Source organism: Bos indicus x Bos taurus, chromosome 3, assembly GCF_003369695.1.
Source record: "Bos indicus x Bos taurus breed Angus x Brahman F1 hybrid chromosome 3, Bos_hybrid_MaternalHap_v2.0, whole genome shotgun sequence".
Lineage (NCBI taxonomy): Eukaryota > Metazoa > Chordata > Mammalia > Artiodactyla > Bovidae > Bos > Bos indicus x Bos taurus.
The window spans coordinates 87,826,610-87,853,676 of NC_040078.1; positions in this window are offsets into that span (position 1 = coordinate 87,826,610).

A 27,067-nucleotide genomic window follows, 5' to 3' on the forward strand; every position below is an offset into this window, starting at 1 on the left:
TGGAATCTTAGTTCCCTGACTAGGGATTGAACCTGTGCCCCCTGTAGTGGAAGCTCAGCATGTTAACCACTGGACCGCCAGGAAGTCATGAGGGACTGTTTATTTTTTCAACATGCAACCTTAGGGAACAAAAAGAAAGATTTCCACTTTAAGTTATGTTGTCAAAGTCAGTAGGTGCAGTGTCTTTAGGGCTGTTAATCCTGTAAGTTCAAATTTACGGTTAGGTGACAAGTTGACATTCAGGTTGTCCTTTATCTGATCAAATATGGATAACGGCTTTTTAAACCAACAAACAAAAAAGACAGACTCACGTATGTTGTGTGAAGTGTGTAAGGCCACACAGTTAGTAGTGTCGTCTAACTTCCCTCCCACTGCTCTTCATACAGAACAACATGGATTCTTTCTCCTCCCAACTTTTTTCAGCAAAACCTAACCCTTCCTTTTAACTCTGTTGATAGCCTTTAGTCTCCCTTGTAGCTATAAGCTGAGATTGTGAGTTTCTCACAATAATCAGGCTGTCCATATTCATACTTTTCACACCTGTGATTCCTTATGTGGTCTTCTTTTCTCCGTTGGCTTTTGTGTGACTTGAGTGACCCCTGGAAACCATTCTGTTCTATTTCAGAGTGTAAGTCTAAGGAACTAAAACAGGCCCTATAACACACAAAGATCTCCCTTATTCTCTTTTCAGTTATTCATCCATCTATCCATTCATTTTATCTGCCCTCCCTCTCCCTTTCTTCCCTCCTCCCCTCCCTCCTTCCCTTCCTCCCTTTCATTTCAGTTTTCCTGACTTCCTCTCTTGCAACTATCCATACATTCATCCAATAAACAAATATTTACTGAGAATCTGCTACATATTGGATATTGTTCTAAGGACTAGGAAGATAGCAGAAATAAAAACATACAACTTTCTTGTTCTTATTATAGTAGAGCATACAAAATATAAGTAAGAAAGCATCTCAAAACTTCAGATAAAGATAATTGCAGTGAAGAAAATAAAATGATGAGGTAGAGCATGACTGCAGGATGATGCTTTAGTTTGAATGTTTAGGGAAGGCCTTTTTGGATTCAGAGATATTTGAACTCAACCAGCCCTTTCAAGATCTAGGGGGATGGTCTTCTAGGCAAAGGGAATAGGAATTATATAGGCAATCTTCTACCCACTCTCACTACAAACTTAATAAAGATTCACTTGTTATCCATAACGGCAGAAAAAGGGCAAGGATTCTTGCTGACCCAGATCCATTGTATAGAGAAAATGATGAAAGACAAAATTATTCAGGGGTCCTTCTCATGACCACGGGGAATGCAGGTGGCAAGGATAACATGGTGTGACCTAAGGGAATGAGCTTTGGGGAAAAATCGGGATGCCTAGGTTCTGTTCAGCTCCACAGTAACCTGTTGTGGTAGCATACAAAACTCTCTTTTCCAGTGCAACCCTTTATTTTCTTAAAAAAAAAAAAAAGTAGTTATAGTATTTTCACATAGAAACCGATGTGGAAACTAAGCAAACTAATAATGCTAAAATGTATTGAATGCTCTTATCATGCCGGGAATTATTCTAAGTGCTTTATATGCAACAGCTTTAATCCTCTCAACAATTCTATAAGTGCTGTTATTATCTAAATATTAAAGATGAGACGTTCAAAGCACAGGGTGGTTAGGTAATTTGACCTAGTCCCACATACAGTAAGTGGTGGAGCTGCATTCAGACCTAGGTCATCTGATTTGAGTGCCCTAGCTCTTAAGCCTTGTATAGTAATCCTTATCTCAAAGGGCAATCGAGCAGGTGACCTGGTTGAAGTCAGGAACCTTAACCCTCCCACCTCCTTCTTGTCTTCTTCCCAAAGATGTTCCCCTGAGCCCTGGACTCTGTGGGGAAAAGTTTTGAAAGTCTGAGGACAAGGAAATAGTAAAGGATTTTCCAGCCCTAAAAACTGTGGTTCCAGGAATAAGCAGGCCTCAACTGGCATCATGAAATGGGACACTAGAACCATTTCTCATCAGAGATCACAAGTGTCCTGGGAAAAGTGTATGATTAAGGATGGAACTAGGGCTTCCCTGGTGGCTCAGACAGTAAAGAATCTGTCTGCAATGCAGGAGACCCAGGTTGATCCTTGGGTTGGGAAGATGCTCTGAAGAAGGGAATGGCTACCCACTCCAGTATTCTGGCCTGGAGATTTCCATGGAACAGAGAAGCCTGGCAGGCAACAGTCCATGAGTCACAGAGTCAGACAGACTGAACAACTAACACACACACAGGGTTGGCACACATGTAGTGGTTATAGTCACAGAGTCAGACAGACTGAACAACTAACACACACACAGGGTTGGCACACATGTAGTGGTTAAGTGATTTCACCTGGTGAAATCCATGTGGTTTATGATCATTTAAGGTTTTCCAGGAGAGAATGATATCTGACTCTCTCTGACCCTTTTTGAAGCAGACTTGGGAGGAAAAGGGAGTGCAGTGTGATCAGGACACACTGAACTCTCCCCAGACCACCTCTGCTAATGCTTTCTCCTCTTTCATTTAGCCTAGAGGCAGTTTCCTCCCTCCAGTTTTCCAGATTGATATTATCACTTTGATTTATATGGACCGAGGGATTCTCCTTTCTATCCTGGGTTAAAAAAGGACAGGTTTTCTTAGCTCCACTGAACTGAGGTTAGCAGGGAGTATGGTGTGATTAAGCTCATGGATTATGAAGTCAGACTGAAGGAATTTAAATCCTAGTTATCTCTCTCGTAGCTTCTGGTCTTGAGTGACTTTTAACTTCTCCAGTCCTTAGTTACCTCATCATAATGAGGACAACATATTACCATGCTTAACTCATATATATATATATATATAAAATTGTTAGAATTGTTAAAAAATTAAATGTGATAATAAGTGTAAAGCACTTAGCATATTGACTGACATTTGGTAACTGCTCAGTAAACAGTCATTTTTTAAAATGATGCACATATTAGAAAGAGAGAAAATGGTATTTTTACTTAATACATATTCTTTACCAAAATTTAACTGAAATTTGATATTGGATGAGATTGGTTGGTCCAGTTTACATTTAGTTCATTTATTTAAAAAATGTGCTAAATATTAAAAATTACCAGGAATTTGATCAATGTGAAACAACAAAGAAAAAACATCATTTTACCCCACCCATCCCGTGTTCTTTATTTGACCTCACTCTTTAGCCATTTTTTCTCCATCTTTACATGCATTACCTATGTGGTACGGTAGAAAGTGTAACAGTCTTAGATTTGGGAAATCTGATTATAGATATACACTTAGTATTTGAAGATTGTGTGACACTGAATAAATAATAAAATCTCTTTGGAAATTCACCAATCTGTAGCATTTTGGACTGATACCAAAAATCACTTCCAAATCAAAGATTCTATGATCCCATGCTTTCCTTAAGTGGAAGTTGAAGGGTAATTGCATTCACCAGTGATCCCCAGTCTCTCCTTTGGTAGCTTTCATTATTTAATCCTTAGATATGATTAGATACTCCTGGGGAAAAAGCAAGCAAGCGTTGTAACGAATTAACTGATGTTCCTAGAGCCATCAGTTGTTGTTTCGCTGCCTGGCCATGTCCGACTCTTTGTGGCCCCATAGATTGCAGCACACCAGAGCCATCAGACCCAGGTTCAAATCCAAGTTACACTATGTAGCAGCCATGTGACTTTGGAGAAATTATTTCCACACTCTGAGCTTCAATTTTCTAAATTTTAAAATAAAGACAATAAACATATTAATCATGTATAGTTGTTGTAAGGACTGAATGAAAATCAATGTATATTTAATATTTTATACAGTCTTAACTTTATTATATGTCCCCTTACCATGATTTCTATGACATCATTTGTATACCTCCTCTATCCCATTCTGTACTTACATACATTCTAATTACTCACATATCTACATCTTTCATTGATTGTGAGCTCTTAGAGGGTACACACACTTTCCTCCTTTCCTTTGTCCAATGCCTGATCCAGTGCTACAAGTATCTTGACAAGTAATCAATAAATGTCTATAGAAACCAACTAAAGCATGTAGGTACATAGATTCATAAATGTTTCTCCCAATTTGTTTTCCAAAGACTAAAAACAGAAAAGAAAAATAGAACTGCCTAAGTGACTTCCTTGGTGGTTCAGACGGTAAAGCGTCTGTCTACAATGCGGGAGACCTGGGTTCGATCCCTAGGTTGGGAAGATTCCCTGCAGAAGGAAATGGCAACCCACTCCAGTACTCTTGCCTAGAAAATCCCATGGACGGAGGAGCCTGGTGTCCACAGGGTTGTAAAGAGTTGGACATGACTGAGCGACTTCACTCAAGCAAAATATGTACAGATGAAAAGGCATATTGTTGTATAAAAATTTCAAAGACTTCATCAATACAGAAAATAAAAATAAAGAAAAACTTAGTGTTCTAGGAGTACTTGGACAAGAGTGTCCAGCATCCTAGTAGAAGAGAACATGCCAACAGCCAATGCTAATTGATTCAGCACCATGGACAACCACACCATTATTTCAGTGGTGCCAAGAGCTGGGGCTGGAACACATGAGGCAAATGGGAGACTATTGATGAATCAATCTAGAGAGGTATGCAAGAGCCAAGTAAAAGAAGGTTTGGACAAAGCCTATCAGTAAAGTAGTATAGACAACCTTTATGCAGGGAGTGACATGGCCAGATTTTAACCCTAGAAAGAATACTTTGGATGATTGTATTTGAACAGCCAGTGTTAGAATACAAGAAATCATTTAGAAGAGAACTGCAACAGTTTGAGCAAACAGTTATGAGGGCATGAGCTGGGTATATGTGGTGGGAGAATGAGAGAAAAGAGAAAGTGTGGGAAATAATAAAGAAATGGAATTAGTGCTTTTTAATGGACACTGAAGCAGGGGTAGGAAGACTTTAGGACTTTTGTTTGGACTATGAGCTTTGCTATAAAGTATACTGGAGAGACAAGGAAATTGAGAGCTAAAAAATATTGAAGTCAGAGTTGATATATTCAGTTTGAGATGTTAGTGTGACATTCATAAGGAAGTGTCCAGTGAGCAGTTAAGTATACAGGTTTGGAGTTCAGAAGCAAGGATGAGATATAATGAACATTGAATGAAAATATGTTGTGCTGCTATATTATGCTAATCTGGCTCAGTTCAGTTCAGTTCAGTTGCTCAGTTGTGTCCAACTCTTTGCAACCCCATGAATTGAAGCACACCAGGCCTCCCTGTCCATCACCAACTACCGGAGTTCACCCAAACTCATGTCCATTGAGTTGGTGATGCCATCCAGCCAATCTCATCCTCTGTCAGCCCCTTCTCCTCCTGCCCCCAGTCCCTCCCAGCATCAGAGTCTTTTCCAATGAGTCAACTCTTCACATGAGGTGGCCAAAGTACTGGAGTTTCAGCTTTAGCATCAGTTCTTCCAAAGAACATCCAGGACTGATCTCCTTTAGAATGGACTGGTTGGATCTCCTTGCAGTCCAAGGGACTCTCAAGAGTCTTCTCCAACACCACAGTTCAAAAGCATCAATTCTTCTGCGCTCAGCTTTCTTCACAGTCCAACTCTCACATCCATACATGACTACTGGAAAAACCATAGCCTTGACTAGATGGACCTTTGTTGGCAAAGTAATGTCTCTGCTTTTGAATGTGCTATCTAGGTTGGTCATAACTTTCCTTCCAAGGAGTAAGCGTCTTTTAATTTCATGGCTGCAGTCACCATCTGCAGTGATTTTGGAGCCCAGAAAAATAAAGTCTGACACTGTTTGCACTGTTTCCCCATCTATTTCCCATGAAGTGATGTGACTAGATGCCATGATCTTCGTTTTCTGAATGTTGAGCTTTAAGCCACCTTTTTCACTCTCCTCTTTCACTTTCATCAAGAGGCTTTTTAGTTCCTCTTCACTTTCTGCCATAAGGGTGGTGTCATCTGCATATCTGAGGTTATTGAGATTTCTCCCGGCAATGTTGATTCCAGCTTGTGTTTCTTCCAGTCCAGCGTTTCTCATGATGTACTCTGCATATAAGTTAAATAAGCAGGGTGACAATATACAGCCTTGACATACTCCTTTTCCTATTTGGAACCAGTCTGTTCCATGTCCAGTTCTAACTGTTGCTTCCTGACCTGTATACAGATTTCTCAGGAGGCAGTTAAGGTGGTCTGGTATTCCCATCTCTTTCAGAATTTTCCACAGTTTATTGTGATCCACACAGTCAAAGGCTTTGGCATAGTCAAAAAAGCAGAAATAGATGTTTTTCTGGAACTCTCTTCCTTTTTCCTATTTATTGACTCATTCACAATCTCATTGGGATCTTGCTGATCACTCGTGCCCACAGGCATTGCCTATAGGTGGTAAATCTATAGCCTGAGGTCATATCCAAGATGACCAAATCATTGAGACACTTTTTAATCTTTTGAACTCTTCCAAGATTAGCCATCTTCAAAATTTCTCAGATTCTTCCTGATTCCACTTACAAATATCCAACTGTCTTGGCCATATTTTGCTAGAAGCTCAAGTACTGCTGTCTTTAAGAAGCTTCATATGTGCAGATATTCTAAAAGCTGCAACTCATGTTATCTCTCTGGCCATCCCAGAATCAAATATTCAAAAAACCTCAGGGCTAGGAAGTGCTTTTGCAGAAAAGTACATTTACTAATGAAAAATGTGAGGCCAAAGCAGAGAAAGTGACTTACTGAAGTTCCAATTCACTCAATAAAATGTTTATTTTACCATGTGCCAAGCACTTTCCTAGATCCTGGAAATACGATGGTCCCACTGAAAGATGTGGATGCTGCTGTGTTTTAGGGAGTTTATAGTGTACCAGGAGGGAGATAAACACTACTAACCAGGACACTGTCATATAGTCTAGGGAAGTAATAACTAAGTTAAGATTATATCTTTCCCCACTGCATAGAAAAAAAATCTCTTGGTGAGTGGCAATGTGTAGCAGAGCAAGGATTCTGATATCAGGTTTGTCTAACTCTTAATTCCAAGTCCTTTCCAATATATCACTTGTCTTCTTTATTAATGGATAATATAAATTGCTTATATCATAGTTGAAGAGTAGTTAAGGGCATGAATCAGATTACGTGGATTCAAATCTCAGTTCCTCATTTACTACCTCTGTACCTTGGATAAGTTACTCACCCTACCTGAATATTAAGTTCCACTCATCAGTAAACTGCAGATAATCTCTACTTCATTGGGCATGCTGTGTTTAATATATGATACTAATTTTATTTATTTTTATTTTTTAGTATTTTATTTATTGTTATTTATTTGGCTATTCTGGGTCTTAATTGCTGCATGGGCTTTTCTCTAGTTGCAGTGCAAGGGCTTCTTATTGGGGTGGCTTCTCTTGTTGTGGAGCATAGACTCTAGGGTGTGCAGACATCGGGAGTTATAGCACATGGGCTCAGTAATTGTGGCTCCAGGGCTCTAGAGCATAGACTCGGTAGCTGCAGCACACAGGCTCAATGAAGGCATGTGGGACCTTCCCAGATCAGGGACGGAAGCCACATCTTCTGCATTGGCAGGTGGATTCCTTACCACTGCGCCACCAGGGGAGCCCTATGATACTAATTTTTATGTTTTACATAAATTCCGGTGTTCTTTGGGCTTCCCATGTGGTGCAGTGGTGAAGAATCTGCCTGCCAGTACAGGAGATGAAAAAGACTCAGATTCAGTCTCTGGGTTGGGAAGATCCCCTGGAGCTGGAAACGGCAGCCCCTTCCAGTATTCTTGCCTAGAAAATTCAGTGGACAGAGGAGCCTGGTAAGCTACATTTTATGGGGTTGCAAGGAAATTAGACATGACTGAGGGGACACACACACACACACACACATAAACACAAGGTTCTTTACAATTCAAAAACTGGTCTCTATTGCTTTCTGCTAAGGGAAGCTGGGGATGTGAATAGAAGAGCACGAGACTGGGAACTAGAATTATTAGATTTTAGTCCAAGCTTCCATCCTTAATTGCTGTCAGTTTGGGGCAGTCATGTGACTTTTCTGGGCCACAGTTTTTCTATCCTCCAGTTGTAATCTCTAACGTGCCTTCTTTTTAACTAATGGACTATTATAAGGAAGATGGGTCTTATTTGGAAAGACCCTGATGCTGGGAAAGATTGAAGACAGGAGGAGAAGGGGATGACAGAGGATGAGATGGTTGGATGGCATCACCAACTCAATGGGTATGAGTCTGAGTAAACTCTGGGAGTTGGTGATGGACAGGGAGGCCTGGCGTGCTGCAGTCCACGGGGTCACAAAGAGTCGGACACGACTGAGCGACTGAACTGACGTGAACTGATAAGGAAAGACTTGTAAAAATAAGGCTTGACTCTCTCATATGTCAGTCACACTTTCCTCCTTTCCCTTAACTCTTAATTTCTGTACTTCAAGTTACCACGCATTGCTTTTATCCAACAAATAATGCTATGTGGGTAATGTACTACATTTGCTAGATCTGAATGGGGCTCAGAATATCTGGACATAAATTGAGGAAAAGACACTGGTGGCCACCCAGCTGTTTTATCACCACAGCCCTCAAAAGCACAACATTTTCATATACAATCTGGAGCAAGATGAAAATTTCAAACATCTGTTAAGATTCATCTTTTTCCAGGACCTACTATGTGCCAGATTTTTCCACCTATGGAAGACAACCCTGAGAAGTAGTCATTCCATTTCACAGATGAGAAAACTAAGCTTTAAAGTGACTTAATTGAGGTTGCATTAAGGGCACATATAAATTCCAGCTCAACTTCCTAGTCATAGTACATCATCCCTGTGACATGTGATTTTGTGACTTGGGATGTTGAGAAGCCCTACACCCTTTTCAGTATAGGCTCTTATATCTTTTCTAGATGAGGGAGAGACTATGATGATTAAAAGGCACAGGTTCACCTTAACCCAGCTTCTGCCTTTCATGAATCTGAGGCTCTGAAGTTGTATCATTACTCCAATAACCTCATCACTGGCATCCTTTCAGAGTGAGTGGAGTGGGCTTGGGGGAGTCGGTAGTGGAACCAAAAGAAGCTGAATTCAATACAAGCTAAACACCAGAGACTCCTGAACTGAAGGCTTTTTGGGTCAATGAACCTGGCTCATGAATGTGACATGTCTTCCCTTCTTTACTCTCATACTTGAACTTTTACTATGTCCTGGAAAAATTGGGGAATAGATGTCTATAGTACCTGATGAAAAACAATAGAAAGGAACTTTATGGGTGAGTTGGGAGAAGAACAGAGAGAAGATGGTTAAAGCAGAAAGCAGGAAACGCTAAGATTCTCTGAAAAATATATAAAAGCAACATTCTTTAGAGAAAAACTCCAGACTGTATTTAGTCAGGGATATGGGGCTTTCCTGGTGGCTCAGATGGTAAAGAATCTGCCTGCAATGTAGGGTACCTGGGTTTCATTCCTGGATTGGGAAGACCCCCTGGAGAAGGGAATGGGTACCCACTCCAGTATTTTTGCCTGTAGAATTCCATGGACAGAGAAGCCTGGCATGGGGTCATAAAAAGTCAGACATGACTGAGCAACTAATACTTTCACTTTATCTTTCTTTTACTGATCAACTCTCTCATTATTTTTATAGCTTTTACCATAGAGTTAGTAAAATCAATATTAGTTTGTTTCACAGAGTAGAAATAATCTTGAAAAACTTAGCTCTGATTAGAATTTCTAAAAGCAAATCCTATTCTTCCCTCTTAATTCAAATTATAAAATTGCAGATGTATTCAGCAGAAAAATATTGACCTAGGATATCATAAGATTATTCTTAAGATTTCAGGATATCTTATAAAATCCTGCATTCAAAAATTTCAATATTAATTTTAGAGTTAATAGCACTGCACATTCTTCACTGAACAACAACTAAAATATTTCTGTTTGGAAAATTATCTTCAAGTCTTACAGAACAGGGATATGCTAAAAATAGCACTAAGGTTTTAGCTTGACAGATAATATTAACTGAGGTGAGGAATAAAAGAGAAATATTAAGGTGGCTCAGGATGGGGAAGATTCACGAGTTATCCACATACAAGTAGAAAGAAATTTTATAAGGTTTAGTGAAAATGTCAGACTCTCTTTCTCCTGGGCCTTTGAACATTTTCCCTTTTGTCTGGATAATTTTTGCTGTATTTCAACATGTTCTGTGGACTCTACTGTATTTTCCCATAGCACTTTCAGTTCAGTTCAGTTGCTCAGTCGTGTCCGACTCTTTGCGACCCCACGAATCGCAGCACGCCAGGCCTCCCTGTCCATCACCAACTCCCGGAGTTCACCCAAACTCATGTCCATCTAGTTGGTGATGCCATCCAGCCATCTCATCCTCTGTCGTCCCCTTCTCCTCCTGCCCCCAATCCCTCCCAGCATCAGAGTCTTTTCCAATGAGTCAACTCTTCGCATGAGGTGGCCAAAGTACTGGAGTTTCAGCTTTAGCATCAGTCCTTCCAAAGAACACCCAGGACTGATCTCTTTCAGAATGGACTGGTTGGATCTCCTTGCAGTCCAAGGGATTCTCAAGAGTCTTCTCCAACACCACAGTTCAAAAGCATCAAGTCTTTGGTGCTCAGCCTTCTTCACAGTCCAACTCTCACATCCATACATGACTACTGGAAAAACCATAACCCACAGCACTTACCACCTCCTAAAATCAAATATTTTCATTATATTTTTGCTTGCTTCTCCCATGCTCCTCTGCCAATGTAACAGAAGAGGGACATTGCTGTTGTCATCACAGTTGTATCCACAGCACCTAGAACAGGTCCCACTGTGCAGAAAAACCTTGATAAATATTTGTGAGATGGATAAAAAATATACTTTGTAGCACATCTCCTCCCCAAAACTTATCCTAAACAAGTTTCATCTTGCCTTTACTCCATTAAAGCAATTTTAACACCATATATTAGAAAAAATTAAATTGAAGTACAAGTAGTATAAAATTACCATTTTATTTTGTATAATAATTATTATTATTTGCTACACTTTATTAATGGGGATTGATGTGGATAATTGACAATCTAGAAAACATTTAATATTTAATAAAAAAAATTCTTTACATCTATCCACTTTCTTTGTCTCTGTGGAGGAGGTTCTTAAAGAATAGTACATGTGAAAGAAACATGTTTTTTAGATTATTTTATTCCATTTTAAGTCATTTGGGAATTTGAGAACTCAAATTTATAGAGATTTTCAAAGGATTTTAAAAATATTAATCTTCTAGACATTTGCAAAAGATAAGTAATAACTATAAGTTTATCACAAGACAGAGATAGTATGTTAAGCATTTCAAAAGTTACACAATTTCAATGAATGCATTTCACAAACTATCAAATATATCCCAATGGGGAAATAATTTTAAAAAGATATGGTATGCTGACGTTCGGCATATTTTACATATATTTTTTAATCGGGATATAGTCATTTTACAATACTGTACAGCACAGTGCATTAGCTATATGTATGTGTGTTTGTGTGTGTGTGTGTGTATATCCCCTCCTTGGCCTCTCCCCCATCCCATCCATCTAGGTCACCACAGAGCACCCAGCTGAACTCCCTGCAGTATACAACAGGTTCCCACTAGCTATCTGTTTTACACATGGTTAGTGTATATACATCAATGCGAGTCTCCCAATTCATCCCACCCCCTCCATCCACACATCTGCCCTTAATGTCTATGTGTCTGTCTTTCCTGCAAATAGGTTCCCATTTTAAAGTATACAATTTGGTGGTTCATTCACAAACTTTGTAGATTTAGCACATTCACCATGTTGAGCAAACACTCCCTCAATCGAGTTCCACAACATTTTCATCAGCCTTAAAGAAATCCCTGTAGCCATTAAGGAATCATTCCCCATTTTCCCCTACCTCTTAGCACCTGATGCTTTCTGTGTCTGTTTTATATAAAAGGAATGGAATAATAGATAATCTTTTGTGTTTGGTTGTTTCAGTTCAGTTCAGTCACTCAGTCGTGTCCGACTCTTTGTGACCCCATGGACTCCAGCATGCCAGGCCTCCCTGTCCATCACCAACTCCTGGAGCTTACTCAAACTCATGTCCATCGGTTGGTGATGCCATCCAGCCATTTTATCTTCTGTCATCCCCTTCTCCTCCTTCCTTCAATCCTTCCCAGCATCAGGGTCTTTTCAAATAAGTCAGTTCTTTGCATCAGGTGGCCAAAGTATTGGGAGTTTCGGCTTCACCATCAGTCCTTCTAATGAATATTCAGGACTGGTTTCCTTTAGGATGGACTGGTTGGATTTCTTTGCAGTCCAAGGGACTCTCAAGAGTCTTCTCCAACACCACAGTTCAAAAGCATCAATTCTTCAGTGCTCAGCTTTCTTTATAGTCCAACTCTCACATCCATACATGACTGTTGGAAAAACCATATCTTTGACTAGATGGACCTTTGTTGGCAAAGTAATGTCTCTGCTTTTGAACATGCTATCTATGTTGGTCATAGCTTTTCTTACAAGGAGCAAGCATCTTTTAATTTCATGGCTGCAGTCACTATCTGCAGTGATTTTGGAGCCCAAGAAAATAAAGTCTGTTACTGTTTTCATTGTTTCCCCATCTATTTGCCATGAAGTGATGGGACTGGATGCCATGATCTTAGTTTTCTGAATGCTGAGTTTTAAGCCAACTTTCTTTCAGTTAGCACAGTGTTTTTGAAAAGTGCATTCATTGTATTATATATAATGTATCAGATTGTCATTACTGTTTAAGCCTGAGTAATAGTCTGTTGTGTGTATGTATATACAACATTTCGCTTACTTGTTCATCTTTATCTATTGATGGACATTTAGGTGGTTTCCACCTTTTGGTTATTGTGAATACTGCTGCTATAAGTAACCCTGTGCAACAATTTGTTCACACCATATTTTGATTACTTCTTTTCTAATCTCCAAATTGTGGACTCCATTAGGGCAGGGATGGAATTGGTCTTGTTCACAAATGTATCCCCAGATGGAGTTGTGCTCTGGATAATATTTGTTCAATGAATGACTTGAATACAAAATGTCCAATTCTCTTGAATATTTCATTAAAAGGGAATTACTGGAATTTCCTAAGTTAATAGGGATATCACAGCTTTTAAAAAATTTAAGAATGCCATAGAAATGAAATAATATCTATGCCTTAATTCCATATAAGGGTTTTCCAGGTGGCACTGGTGATAAATTCCATATAAAGGCTAACTGCAGGAAAGCGGAAGGGGGGTGAGGGTGGTTGAGAGGAATGAAGGACACAAGTGGGCTGGAGAGGAGGCAGCAGCAGCTGACAGAGGTGTAAACACGTGGGGGAAGGTAGGGTGTACGGAGGGCTGGAGGGGGGGAAGCGTGAACAGAGGGCAGAGGGTGCAGAGATGAAGAACCCCAGGCAGTTCTCAGGTTGCTCTATTCCTCTCAAGCCGAGAGAAGTCCTCTCTACCCCCAAGAAACAGCTTTTTGTCTTTTATTTTCAAGCATCAAAGTTGATTTCTGAAATAAAGGTTTGCTTTAGTGTGGAATTCTGAAGGTGTTCCCCAGGTGTTCAAGAGTGACTTCAGCTTTTAGAAGAAACTTTTGAAATGAGAAGTGGTCTTTACATTGTAGTCACAATTTAAAAAAAATCATTGTACCAAAACATGTAACAAATTTACCCTTTTGATAATTAACAAGGGTACATTTACAGTATTGTTAACTACATGCACGTTGTTGGACAGCAGATCCATGGAACTCTTTCTTCTTGCATGACTGATACTCTATACCTGTTGAACATAACTAAGCATTTATAGGATACCTACTGTGTGCCTGCAATTAAAAGAGACCATTGTCTCTCTGGGTAATTTGCTTCTTCATCCATTTACGTCTGGAGACTCTGTTCATTTACATATATTAATAATAAGCATGCATATTTTTTTGTAGTGCTTCACAAGTTATAAGGCAATTTCCTTATATTTCCTTATTAAGTAAATTATAAGGTACTTCTTATTTACTCCATTATTTGATCCCCTCCCAAACTGCTACTATTTGATTTTACAAATGAGGAAACTAAAGTCAAGAGAAGAGTAGTTTATCCAAGATTATAGAGCCAGAGAGTTGCAGAGCTAAGATTTGAAGTTGGTTTTTGAAAATGAGTTCTTCCCAGTGGATTATGCTACCATGATTCATTTCAAATAGCCTTAAAGAATGACTTTAGCTTTTCCTCTTGGGTTACTTAGAAAAATGAAAAATATTTATAAAATAAATTTCATTATCTGGTTCAAAATAGCTTTTAAAAATTCACTGTATAAGTTGCTTTTTTCTCTTAACAAATTCCTCTGATCCAAAACGTTTTTCTTATTTAGCTTTTATTTATTGTTCTAAACAGTATTACTTTGCAAGTATTAGCCATTGCATCAGACAAGTGCTAAAGTGCTGGAAGCAAATTTGGGCTTGAATCCTGTATTTGTTGCTAAATTAGTTGTGTGACCTAGGAGAAGCCAATAGCCTTACGTTTCGATGTGCCCATCTATAAAATGGTGATTGTAGTAATAGCTACCTCAAACTGTCCTAATGAAGAGTAGATGAGATAATACATCAAAATTGCTTAGCATATTTCCCTGGCCCATAGCAAGCTCTCAACAAATGAGAGATGTTATTACTATCCTAAATATGAAAAATGAATATTTTATCCAATTGAACCCATTTTTAGTAAAGGACTGAATCCTTGCAGCCAGAAAGTATGGAAAGAGTCCAGAATTTGAAGCCAAACTGAAGTAAGTGCCAATCCCATTTCTGCCAGTTAGGAGCAGTATGGATTTTGTTTCCTTACTGCACATTGAGGATGATAATACCTAGCTAGCTCACTAGATTCTTGCGAGTATATTTTTAAAGACCCTGAGATATTATAAGTGTTCAATAAATAGAAGCTAGTGTTGGTATTATTATGAATATTATTATTTCAAATAAAAAAGTCTCAGTCTCACATACCAAGAGATCTAGAGACTCAGAGAAGACACCAAGGTGAATGCCAGCTGAGTGTAGAATTCTATCTTTTGGGATCAGAACTCAGACAACCCTTAAAAACTAGACCTAAAATTGGCTGTGACAATTAACAAGATATATCTTATAGCCTAGATTGCAAAATGTCAAGGTCACTATTATGTCATGGTTATTTGTCTCTGCATTTTATTCTTCTTTTTAGTCCAAAGCCTTTACATCTAATATAAGTAATTTGTTGATCATCACTGGGGGAAACACAAAAACCAATGGGCTGATCTCTTTTCAGCTGACATTCTTGGAGGGGGTTTACTCTATTCCATGACATTAAGTGCATCTCTATCCTGATGACTACCATTTTATTTCTTTGATCCCACCTTCTCCTCTTGACCTTCAGACTCATCTCATTTGCCTATTTTCCACATTCATTTAGGTGTGAAACATCTCAAAGATAATGGGGCTAAAGTAGAACTGTTGACATATTCTCCACCCTGCTCCATAAGCCTGCCTTTACCTCAATATATCATATTCAATAAATGACACCAAGTTCACCCAACTGCTTGGTCCAAAGTTGGAATAATCTATGACCTTTGCCTTTCTTTCACAGCCTATATCCAATGTATCAGCAAATATCATCAGTTTTACTTTCAGAATATAATCCTAATCCAGCCATTTCGTTCTGATCCCCTCCATTCTCGTCCTAGGCTCAAACATCAATCTATTGCACTTGCTTGACCAAAACCCAGGCTTCCGGCCTTGCCTCCAGGTCAATGGCTATGACCACATACATGGTACACAGTACAACTCCAGGGACACCGTCCACATCAACTTCAGGGTGAAGATGCCCCTGAAGTAGTGCTTCACAGTGACCTTACTTGCTTTCGTCCAGTCTACTCTCCATGGAGCAAAAATTTCAAATTTAAGTCAAAACGTATTGCTGCTCTCCTCAGAACGCCTCAGCACTGCCTTTCACACCTATAGTAAAGTCTGCAGTTTTGTAAGATGCCACAGAATCTGGCTTCAGACCACACCACCTCATTTAATTCTCCTCTTCCACTCTCTCACTGTCCTCTGGTCACATAAAAAAGCAGTGAAAAGCAAAGTCTCTTTGATTTTCCTATAGACCATCTCAAGTACATTCATTCCCCTCAGGGCCTTTGAAGTTGCTGGTCCCTCTCTCTGGGATCCTCTTCCTACAGGTATTTGCATAGTGCATGCTAAGTCACTTCAATTGTGTACAACTTTTTGTGACCCCCATGGACTAGAGCCCACCAGGCTCCTCTGTCCATGGGATTCTCCAGGAAAGAGTACTGGAGTGGGGGTTGCCAAGGCAACCCACTCGGGAGATCCTCCCAACTCAGGGATCAAACCCATGTCTCTATGTTTCCTGTATTGGCAGGTGGGCTCTCTACCACTGAACCGCCAGGGAAGCCCCATTATGCACCCTCATCTAAGTCAAGTATTTGCTCAAGTGTTCCTTCTCAGGGAGGGCTTTTCTGATCATCCCATGATTTAAAGTGATATTGTTTTACCCAGCTTTATTTTTTGTATAGAATTTATTCTACCTTGCATGATAGATTTACTTAGTTATTTGGTTTTCCTCTGTCTCTCTCATGGGCATTTAATCTTTATGAGGGTAGAGATGTTTTCCCCCATTTAACTCAATACCGTATTCTAGGAAGGGCTAGTGCATAAGTGTTCAGTAAATATTTAGAGACTGAATGAATGGAATATGATTTTTATTCATTGGTTCATGAATTCCTTCCTTCCTTCATTGAACAATCATTCACTAATAAGCTATTCTGTGCTAGCATCTCACATACATGATTTCCTCTCACCCTAACAATAATGTGATCTTGATTTTTACAAGTTAACAGGGTTTTGTGGAGAGAAAGAATCTGGGCTACACGAGGTATTAGTTTGATTGACTTCACTGCCCATGAACTTGCCACTCTAGCAAATTATCACTTACCTAGCCTATGCTGGCTAGTGGTTATGCGTGGCACTTGATGAAATAAAAAAATTGGAAATGATTTAATTATGACAATATGTAGAGTTTATTATATATCAGTCAGGTTTTGCTGCAATAATAAACAACCTCTGTCTCAGAGGCTCATGACAACAGATATTTATGTCTTATTCACATTATATGAAAGCTGTGGATCAGCTGGGTTCAACTTAGCTTATGTGTCTTCTTGTACTGCAAGCTAAACCAAAGAGTGGCCACTAGCTGGGAATGCTCTTTTCGCAGTGGAGGTGGGAATGAGAGGGATCAAGCCAAACCCTGCAAGCACATTTAAAGCTCCTGATTGGATTTGATAAGTGGCACATATTCCTGATCTCCCATTGGCCAAAGTATGTCACATGGCCAGGCTCAAAGTCAGTGAGGCCAGGATGCAAATTCCTCCCTCAGTTTGTGTAGACATATCACATGTAAATAGGTGGGAACATATAATCCTATTATAGAGAAACAGAAGAGTTCAGAAAAATAATCCCTAATCTATAATAGAAAAAGAAGATATTTTTTAAAATGAGATCCATGGGACAAAAACAACAAAAACCCCCTTTAGTTATCCTTGCAGAAGAGAATGGTTTAGGGTCTGTCTTCACATTGGCAAATTTGAATTGACATTATTCTTATTTCCACTAGAAGTGAATGGTTTCAGAGGGACTTCACTCTTGCTTTTTTTTTTGTGCATTGACTCTGGGAAGACTTTGAAATCTTACTCTATGCTAGACACTAGGGAAACAAGATGAACTTCACAAAAGATTTTTGGGAAAACAAGCTGTTAAATTATTTGTTTACAGTTACAGCTATACATTTTTTTAGCAGCCAGTATCTTTGGTACCTTGTCCAAAAGATCTTTTTCTCTTGAAGCTAAGGAAGGCAAATTAGCTCTAATGATCAGGCCATTAAAATAAAGGTAATTAAAATGTCTCATCAGAGTTTGTACTGAAGCATTGACTCTTAAATGAACAATTAGTTGTAACCCTCACATATAGCAGTATCTCAATCTCTTTCTATATCTCTCTCTCTCTCTCGCACACACACACAGACTCAGACTCAGTATTGTAGGTGCCCTGACATATGCATGCTCTTTTGCGTCTTTTCATACAGACTTTGTGTACAACTCTTTAGCTAACATCCTTTATCAAGGCTTTAGTGGACCACTCAGACACAACTGAGTGACTTCACTTTCACTTTTCACTTTCATGCATTGGAGAAGGAAATGGCAACCGACTCCAGTGTTCTTGCCTGGAGAACCCCAGGGATGGGGGAGCCTGGTGGGCTGCCGTCTGTGGGGTCACACAGAGTCGGACACGACTGAAGTGACTTAGCAGCAGCAGCATGATGTTATTTATTCAACTGCACCCCTCTCATTTTTCTGTGAAGAGAGTATTTTTTCTTCTTCTGAGAACTATGCCTTTCCTTTCCCCTATCATAGCTATGCAATCTGCAAGAACCACTGCCTGATTTATACGTGGGCATAGGCTCTCAGCCTGGCCAGTATGAGCTCTTGCTTTACATTTTGGGAGCTGGGATTAGGAAACTGCATCAGTGCCCCTTTCCAGAGGAATGAAACGAGTGATGTGAGCCTAAGAAGGTTTAGGCCTCTATGTTTCCTCTCTTGTGAAAGAAGGCAGCCTGAATGAGAGAAAATAAAGCTGACATACCGAGGGAGTCAGAGAAAAGACATGGGCACATGCCATTATGGGTAGTTTTCAAGTTCCAGGTCCAATCATTCTTGATGTCCAGCTGTCTTACTGCCCTGATTGTATCTGATTATTCATCCCTTTCTTGGATCCTGTGAATAATTAATGCCTCACCTTTTTGGGCAAAGATAGTTTAAGTTGAATTTCTGCTTCTTGCAAACAGGTCATCTTTGGAGAATAATGGCATTTTTAAAACTGTCCTTGGGGAAAAAAAAAAGAGAGACACTGAAGGTATTTCAGGGATGGGCAGGAAGAGCGGGTCCCTGGTGGAAAAGTTTGGGGAAAACCAGCAGGGGGTGGAGTCACAGATGATTTAGAGAGGAGGGCTTTGAGAAGGAAGGCATAATCTGCAGTAGTCACACACACTTCTGAGAGAATTGGCAAGATGGGGACCAGAAATATTGGATTTCATCACAAGGAGGTCACATAAGCAAATACAGTGGAGAGGTGGCTGCATAAGCCAGCCAACATGGATTAGGGAGCAAATGGAGCCAAGGAAGACCAGACTGTGAGTGTAAAGGATGTTAGGAGATTTGACAGTAAAGAAAAGGCAAGAAATAAGACCAGTATCAGTAGCTTCCTTTAAGGAAGGTTTTTAGTTTTTTCCTTTCTCAGTGTGGAAGAGATAAAATCAATAAATATTTGCCAAGTATGTATTGCATTTCAGATACAATGTTATGTGTTGGAATAAAAAGATGAATAAAACACTAGCAAGATTGAATAAATTATGGTTAATCCATAAGATGGAGAACTAGCAGCTCTAAAAATAAAAGGACTATTTGAATAATAAAATCTGTTGAAATATTAACTTAAAAATCAAGTTAAAAAAATCAGCATGTACATATAGTCAAATTTTTACTGTATACCTTAAAATAGATATGTACACACAGAAAAAAGGATGGAAGAATACACACAAAAATATAATTGGTGGTTAGTAGTGGTGTTCAGATTTATGGGCAACATTTATCCTTTTCTAGTCTACATTTTCTAAATTTTCTGTATTTAGCCTATGCTACTTTTATAGTAAGAAAAATACACAAAAATAATATATATCTAAAAATAGTTGTAATGCAGACCCTGAAGCTGACCACCAACTAATAGAAGAAATGACAGACTAAACCACCAAGTACATGCAACACTACTTATTAAATCCTAAGACAAGAGTTTCCATGGGTAGAGAGGAATTATATCTCCCTGGAGGGACTGGGGAGCCTTCTCAGAGGAAGTGATGTTTCAGTTATTAGGTCTTGAACAATGCCCAGGAATTGGTCTGGCTAAGAAGACCGCGTATGTTAACACATGTGTACAGAATCTAGAAGGATGGTACTGACTGTGGAGCAGTAATGGTAAGCAGACATAGAGATCAGACTTATGGACAAGGGTTGGGAGAACAGGGAGAGGGTGAGACAAACGGAGAGCAGGATGGCTACATACACACTCACATGTGTAAATAGATAGCCAGTGGGCATTTGCTGTATGACTCGGGAGCTCAAATGGGGGCTCTGTAGTAACCTAGAGGGGTGGGAATGTGTGGGAGCTGGGGGCGAGATTCCAGAGGGAGGGGACATATGTATACCTATGGTTAATTCATGTTGATGTATGACAGAAATCAAACCAAAATTGCAAACCAATCATCAGTCAATTAAAAATAAATATTTTTTTTTAAAAGCCATGAGAAAACAAGCATAAAGTAGGAAAGTCCATCAAGTATTCAAGGAATTTTAAACATTGTGAGGGCAGAAGGGAAGGGGCAGAAGGAAGGTGGTTGCTGGAGCAAGAGGCATTTGTTGCCTATTAAGGACTGGCAGTGGAGAACGAGCAGAGCGTCGAGCAAGTCTTTGCAGAGAAGCCCTGAGCAGACACACATGAAGAGGACGCACCAGAGCTGATGGAGTCAGTGAGGAGGCTGAAGGTCCAAGTGTGAAAGGGTGAGGACTCGAACCAGGAAAATGGCAGAAGGATTGGAGAAGCAGGGCTGTATTAGAGAGTTATTCAGGGAGAGAACGTGATAGGGTTTAATAGCAATATTAATAGCTATTGCATGGGTGCTCTGGAAGAAGACCTTTGAGATGGATTTTGGGGTGCAAGATGAAGGGAAAAAAGAACTGTGAAGGGTTGTTCAGAGGGAGAAGTCAGCTTGCATTGCAGGTCTTCAGTTCAGTTCAGTTCAGTTGCTCAGTCGTGTCCGACTCTTTGCGACCCCATGAATCGCAGCACGCCAGGCCTCCCTGTCCATCACCAACTCCTGGAGTTCACTCAGACTCAGTCCATCGAGTCAGTGATGTCATCCAGCCATCTCATCTTCTGTCGTCCCCTTCTCCTCCTGCCCTCAATCCCTCCCAACATCAGAGTCTTTTCCAATGAGTCAACTCTTCGCATGAGGTGGCCAAAGTACTGGAGTTTCAGCTTTAGCATCATTCCTTCCAAAGAACATCCAGGACTGATCTCCTTTGAAGGAGGATTCTTTATTGATGTAAAATTTGTACTCATTTGTATATATTTATTTCTCATTCATTTACCCAGTCCATCATTTACCTTCTTAATTAAACAATGAAGGAATATACCACCAAAAACAAAAATTGAAAACATTGCTAATGTTACGTCTACCTCTGTGCTCTTTCCCATCTCTCATTGTCTTCTCCTGTCCTCCTAAAGATGTCACTGTCCTAAACTTAGCCTAAATTGCAGGGCTTGGGAGGAAGTATTCCCCATCAGCACTGTACTGCATTGGACCCAAACGGCCACGCCTTTCTACCCCTGCCTCAATCAGTCGTGAGATATGACAACCCCAGAAAAGATGTTACCTCAGGTGACGTGGCTCTGCAGGCAGATCCCGAAGCAACTGGAGGCTGGGGAACAAGTCTTTCTTTGAAGGGGCCTGGGCAGTGCATCTCTGTGTTTATGGCAGCTAGCAACTGTGTACGGCATTCTAGTATTACATTGCTCATTTCACCTTCACCCCACACTACAAAGGAGTCAACACCATCATCCCCATTTTACAAATGGGGGAAGGTGCACAAAGAAATCAAGAAATTTGCCCAAATTCATTTAGCTAGTGAGCAGTAGAGTACAGATTAAAATTAGAATTTGGCTTTAGTGCCTATGTACTTAACCACTGGCCCACACTGCCTGTCACTGAGAGTGTGGGGAAGGGGGCAGGGAATTATGACTAGAGGCATGGGTGGATCGGATCTGCTAGTTCTCCTATAATAGTACAGCTGGAGAGTTTGATTTGACTGCCTTCTTATCTTCCCTCTGCCTGCCCATACTTCCTCCTCCCCCTCCCTTTCTTTTTTTCTCAAACAGTATTTATTATCATAGGAAGGAAAGTCAAAGTCAATAGAGTACACATTGATTTATTAAACAGAGTCCAACATGGGGATTAATAACATAAATACAGACTTCAGTGGAATTGTGCCCTTGTGCTTATTTTTAAAGCCGTGTTTCAAAAAGGGTTATACATACGAGTTATGGATAATTTTGATCAAATAATAAGAACAGACACTGGTTAGTAAAGGCAGATTCTTGTATTCTTAGATTGCCAATAAATATGTAGGTGTTCAAGACTGTTCCTTCCTTCTTTTCCCAGTGGCACGATCACTTCAAAGCATGGTTCACAAAGGGAAATTTTTAAAGCACATGAACACCACTTAGTATTTTCTCAAATCAAGCCATTGAATGATTTTTATAATGTTTTCACTTAACCAAGGGCTGGCCAAGTGTCTGGGGTGGGACAAAGGGCTGAGGGGTTTGGAGGTGGGGTGAGGGGTTTGGAGGTGGGCTGTGGAAACACGGGGGCCCAAGAGACAAAGTGACCAAGAAGAGAGCATGAGCCCATTCCTCACAGCCTTGCACTGGAGGATGAGCATCAGCTTCTCCCACTCACTGGCTCAGTAATGATGAGGTCATCTCATGCTCTTGAGCCTTATTGTCACAACTGAAAATGCCCATGTCGTCAGACTGTTGTCCAAGTTAAAGGAGATGGTGCCTATGAAAGAGCCTGGCTCCCCATAGGTACTAAGAAGCGCCATCTAATGGGAATCTGAAGTGCTGTTTCAGGCATTTATGATTCAAGAGATGTCTTTCCTCCTTGCATCTTTCTCCTCTTCCTGTCTGTCTGCCTGCAAGATGGGGATTTCTGCCTTCAGGGGTCCCTAGGGGCTTCAGGGGTGGAGCACTGGCCAAGAGGATAATTCCTCCCTTGCACTCAATCAACCTGGCATTCATCTGCAGCCAGGGAGAGCAGCCAGACTGATTTCTTGAGGTAAACACACCGAGCAAGCAAGACAGGCCCCACGGAGTTATTTAAATCCCCCATCTGAGAGAGAGCATCTTGAATCTGAAGTTCTTGCCTAAATATAAACGGCAAAGCTTATTCAACATCAAATCAAATCAATGATAATTTGAGGACTAATTAGCATTTGGGGTTTTTTTTTTTGTTTTTTTTTTTTCAGCAGCGTGGCGATGTGGTGTATAATGCTACGTGACTGGGGAGAAGCATGTAATTATGGAGCTGAATACATTGTCTCCTGGAGAGTAGGGAAGGAGCATTCCCTAGCCAAAGAGGCCTGTTGTTGGCCAGAGGGTAGATGGGGGTGCAGGCAGGTGGGGCAGAGTCCATGTCTGAATCTGCTGAGAGCAGGACATCGGCAGCTCCTGGGTGGTCCTGCCTCCCCTCTGACAGGTTTTCACTTGTAATTGGATCAACAAACCTTCACCTCTCACTTTAATTCTGGGAGGTAAAAGAGGAGATAAGATGATTTCAGAAAGGAGTTAAACAAAGGGGAACTAAGATTTGGTCCATTCTTGCTAAGAAGAGCCAGGTGTCAAAACAATCAGAGCATATGGAATATTTTCATGTTGTTATGTGTAACCCCTTTACATGTATGTGTGTGTATGTGTGTGTCATTTGCTCAGCCTGACTCTGTGACCCCACTGACTGTAGCCTTCCAGGCTCCTCTGTCCATGGAATTCTCCAAGCCAGAATACTGGAATGGGTAGTCATTCCCTTCTCCAGGGGATCTTCCCAACCCAGGGATTGAACCCGGGTCTCCCACATTGCAGCCAGATTCTTTACCATCTGAGCCACCAGGGAAGCCTTTAACTAGAATACCAATTTGATCCTTAGAATGGCCCTATGAGATCAGTACGATTGTTTCCTTTCTTCTGATGAGAAAACAGGTTCTGAAGGGTTAAGAACTTTCCTAAGGTTCAGATCAGAGCTTCCTATGCTTCTGGTTCCAGACTTTTGCTGCTTATTTCTATGCTGTAAATATATTGTTTGTTCAGTCTCAAGAAGCTTATGGAAGGTGGTATGTTCTCAGAGATAAGGAGGCCCTAACTTAGCAAGGTAAAGAGATTCACCCAGTGTCACCAGGCAGCAAGTGGCCAAGTCAAGTCTAAGAGAAAGGTGAAATTAGAACAGAAAAAATAATTACAAAGAAATATTAGACCTGATTAAAAAAAAAGATAAAATTCAAAGAGCACACAATGCTTGTGTGAACTGTTCACATGGGGTGAATAGTCCCCTGAAGCAATAGTCTTAGTTGAAATGCAGTGTCTACAATCTGTTCCCCTGTCTCCTTGGACCCACTCCCTTAGGCCTGGGGTTTATCACCAGGTGCCCCAGGGTTCAGGTGCCCAATCCAAGACTCTGGCCTGAGAGCTGCAGCACGAGAGGATGAGAATCTCTAACGTGCTGAACCTGACCCAGTGGTGGTGGCTGCCTCAGGTGTTGGGTTGAGAAAGATTCTGAGGCCCATTAGGGCTCAGTGGGGAAGAGGGACAAGTTTGTCAGTGGTATTTATGCTGGTGACATATGTACCAGGCCCTGCCCGTGCCTGTGTTCTGGTTAATCCAGCTGCTCCTCTAGTTTCTCTTTGCACAGTGAATATATATAGCAGGATATATTCTAATGAGACTCAGGTTGAGACAGCTGAATTCTGTAGGAGTCCCCAGCATGCACACTCAACGCACTCGGCAGTTAACCACATCCCTTTTCTTCAAAGGACTCTGAGATACTTCATTTTAATATTTAGACATGATCAACCAAGAGGCAGGTGTCTTGGAACAGAAAAACACAGTAAGAAAAATAAAACTCTTTGGATTGAACATTTTTTCCCCCAGATTGAATATTCAGAGGCCAGAGAGTGGCTGCTTTTCTAAGCACAATGAGGGTGATTCAAATTATACTCACTCAACTGGGGATGGCCTGATGGGGGTCCAATTGCTGAGCACCATGTTGGACATAAAAAGTGAGACAATTAGTTTTCTCAAGAAGCTATCAAGATGCCTTAATTGGCACCAGGAAACAAGAGTTTGCTTGCTCTCTCTATTTTTAATATGATGAGGAAAAATTTAAAGGGCTGAGGCCTGAGGATATTGGCACAAGCAATTGTCATGAATAGATTAGCAATTGCATTAAAGTGTGGTCTAGATTACCATCTGATTTTGACAATAAATCAATTCTTTATTGAGCATCTACTGTATACTTATATGCTAGATTTTCTTACAAAGATGGATGATGCATTATTTATAATATGTACTCAGTCAACATATAGAAGATGTTTGAGTGGCCCTACCATCAAGATCAGCCCTGGGATTTCTTTGGAAGGAATGATGCTGAAGCTGAAACTCTAGTACTTTGGCCACCTCATGCGAAGAGTTGACTCATTGGAAAAGACTCTGATGGTGGGAGGGATTGGGGGCAGGAGGAGAAGGGGATGACAGAGGATGAGATGGCTGGATGGCATCACTGACTCGCTGGACGTGAGTCTGAGTGAACTCCGGGAGTTGGTGATGGACAGGGAGGCCTGGCGTGCTGCGATTCATGGGGTCGCAAAGAGTCGGGCACGACTGAGCGACTGATCTGAACTGAACCATCAAAGATACATATAAAATAAGGCTGTTAACATAGAATTAGATAATATATGTGGAAGAAGGAAGAGGCAAAATCACTAGTTATGTAGACTAATATGGTCATTATTACTGAGAATTCAGATTAGCTCTGAGCTTCCTGGCAGATAGGTAAGATGGAGACTTTGATGGTGCTTGTTTGCAGTACCAGAGGACGTAAGAAGACTTGAAAACGTAAACTTTTTGCTATACTAATTTCTAAAAGAATGTGGATGGGTGGCTTCCTAAGGGCAGTGACTGAGTCTTATTTATCTTGAGATCTTGGTCACCTGGCAAAGTACCTGGCATGCACTAGATATATAATAAAAGAGAGTTTGTTGAATTTATTCCATTGATACATTGAGAATAAAGAGAGAGATGATTGGAGCTCAATGGGCATGAATCTGAGCAAACTGGAGAAGGTGAAGGACAGGGAAGCCTGGTGTGCTGCAGCCCATGGGGTCATAGAGTTGGACATGACTTTGAGACTGAACAACAGCAATGTCACTGGGCTCCAAAATCACTACAGATGGTGACTGCAGCCATGAAATTAAAAGACGCTTACTCCTTGGAAGGAAAGTTATGACCAACCTAGATAGCATATTCAAAAGCAGAGACATTACTTTGCCAACAAAGGTCCATCTAGTCAAGGCTATGATTTTTCCTGTGGTCATGTATGGATGTGAGAGTTGGACTGTGAAAAAGGTGAGCGCCGAAGAATTGATGCTTTTGAACTGTGGTGTTGGAGAAGAGTCTTGAGAGTCCCTTGGACTGCAAGGAGATCCAACCAGTCCATTCTGAAGGAGATCGGCCCTGGGATTTCTTTGGAAGGAATGATGCTAAAGCTGAAACTCCAGTACTTTGGCTCATGCGAAGAGTTGACTCATTGGAAAAGACTCTGATGCTGGGAGGGATTGGGGGCAGGAGGAGAAGGGGACGACAGAGGATGAGATGGCTGGATGGCATCACTGACTCGCTGGACGTGAGTCTGGGTGAACTCCAGGTGTTGGTGATGGACAGGGAGGCCTGGCGTGCTGCGATTCATGGGGTCGCAAAGAGTCGAACATGACTGAGCGACTGATCTGATCTGATCTGAAGCAACTTTCTGAGGATCAGCCAGATACAAAGGTAAAACTCAGAACACTAAAAGGAGCACAGGTGTAGAGGCAGATCATTGAGTATTTTTGGCAATAGCATCATCCAAAAGCCCCTGAGGGGAAATAATAATCTTTACTCTGCCACTAAATAGTGACAAAGGGCAAGGAGACTGGTGGGTGTGTGAGGGCTCTGTCTATATACTGCTATGGCAAGAAGGAGGAGGGGGTCATATCAGTCAGGGTCCAAAGTGGAAACAAGCCATTCTAAGTGTATGAATCAAAATACATTTAATATAGGGAATTAGGCACATAGGTAATGGAGGGTCTAAGAAGGCAAGAGGGGCTGGTGAGGCAACTCAGAGATCAGCTGCACCAGGGAACCACTAG